Consider the following 1,774-nt stretch of genomic DNA (forward strand, 5'->3'; position numbering starts at 1 on the left):
TAGATGGGAGAAAAAAGGAACAGAAACTACAACATTATCAGGCAGTACAGGTCGTAGTAGTAATGTATCGCAAACTTATACTTACACTTATTTATGAACTTCAATATCTAATTAAAAATAATCCTAAAATGAAATAGCACAATGTGGTGTCTACATAAAACATAATGCTTTCAAACCGGAGAGCGGAGTTCACCTCACGGTAAAAACAAAAGACTTTTTACCCAGGAAACGCCCATTCATTCCTTAGGAGTCTTTTAACCATGATCCTTTTTCCTGAACTTAACCACTCATTTTGGTGCCTAAACTTAACAGTAATAGCTGCATGATGCTCAATTTGTCTGACTAAACCCCACTCCCTCGGCCCTGAAAGAACTGGGGGTGCCCGCAGCCGGCTCGCAGTCACCAATCTGCAGTTGAACAACTGTTGCTGGCATCCTGGAGCTCTGTAGCGGCTAGATCCAACTAGATTTTATTGTTCTATGGCACTATAGACTGTTCACGTTACAGCGCTGCAGTTAGCTTAAAAGTAGTATTGATCACTAGAGGGGGTGACGTTTAGTCCCAACCGAGGATGAAAATATTAATCAGAGGCAGGAATATGTAGTCTAGAAAGGGGAAATCCCACGCATCCCCTGCCTTCATACCCAACAAATGCAGGTTGGTCACACTGTGAAGCGACCACTGATTCTCTGCTACAGTCAGAAGCAGAGGGGTAAGTTCTCTGCAGCTAATTAACCGTATTACTTTCCCAGTTTATCTGTGTGAGCGGTGTTTCCCATTCTTACTTATCTTAGGAGATAACAGCCTCTCCTAAAGAGATAAACACAAGACGTTTGTATTTGTGTGCAGGCATGTGAATGAGTCACAATATACATATGTGCACGAGTATGTCCAAATGACCATGTGTGTGTGTTTGTGTGTGTGCGTGCGTCTGCACCTGCTTCCCTGGGAGGAAACATCTGCCGCAGGGTGTCAGAGGCCACCTGTCTGACTCCGTCCTCCCTGACCATTCCTACAAAACTGATCTACTGTCTGCACAAGCTAAAGCTGCAGCAGGATGATGAGCATGGGGGAGAAACAGCTGTCCTATTAGACCATCCCATGGCCCGCCATCTGAGACAACCAATAAGGAAGCAACAGGAAATCCTGTCTGCATGCTGGAAGAAACAGATTGATGGGGTTTCTTCATGCATGTTGGAAGGCTCGAGATTCTTTAATGTGACTTTCCAATCTGGAAACGGTCTGAAACATGGCAAGATTGCCAACAAAAATATCCTGAAAAAGCACAACTCACTGGACAAGAAGAAGATTGATCCCAGACAATTATGCACATTCTGATTAATGGCAACTTATTTGAACATTCAGCTCTATTTTGCAGTTAGCAATGGTCTGCCACCAGAGGCGGACTTACCATTAGGCAAAGGTAGGCAATTGCCTTGGGCCCCAAGCTACCAAGGGCCCCCTAAAACGCCTCATAAACTTATGGTTACGATTTGTTGTCTTACTTTTCACCAATTAATTATATCTCTAAACAGTGATACGCTAAAGTGCTATGCGGTTGTTAAATTCATGATGAGAAACTCCCCTCAGTCCCCACTACATTGGACTATTTCATCTGCGTGTGTTTGTAAACAAACGGCTCAGCATGCTGTTAGCTGGAGGCTACAGATGGTTGAAAAATGAAGGGAAGCTACCGAAGTGGTTCTGAAAAAAGGAAGAAGTTGGAAGAAAGCAGAACGTTTTTAGCAAAACTTCCAAAGGTATCAACCTTTTT

This window comes from Etheostoma spectabile, chromosome 9, assembly GCF_008692095.1.
Source record: "Etheostoma spectabile isolate EspeVRDwgs_2016 chromosome 9, UIUC_Espe_1.0, whole genome shotgun sequence".
Taxonomy (NCBI): domain Eukaryota; kingdom Metazoa; phylum Chordata; class Actinopteri; order Perciformes; family Percidae; genus Etheostoma; species Etheostoma spectabile.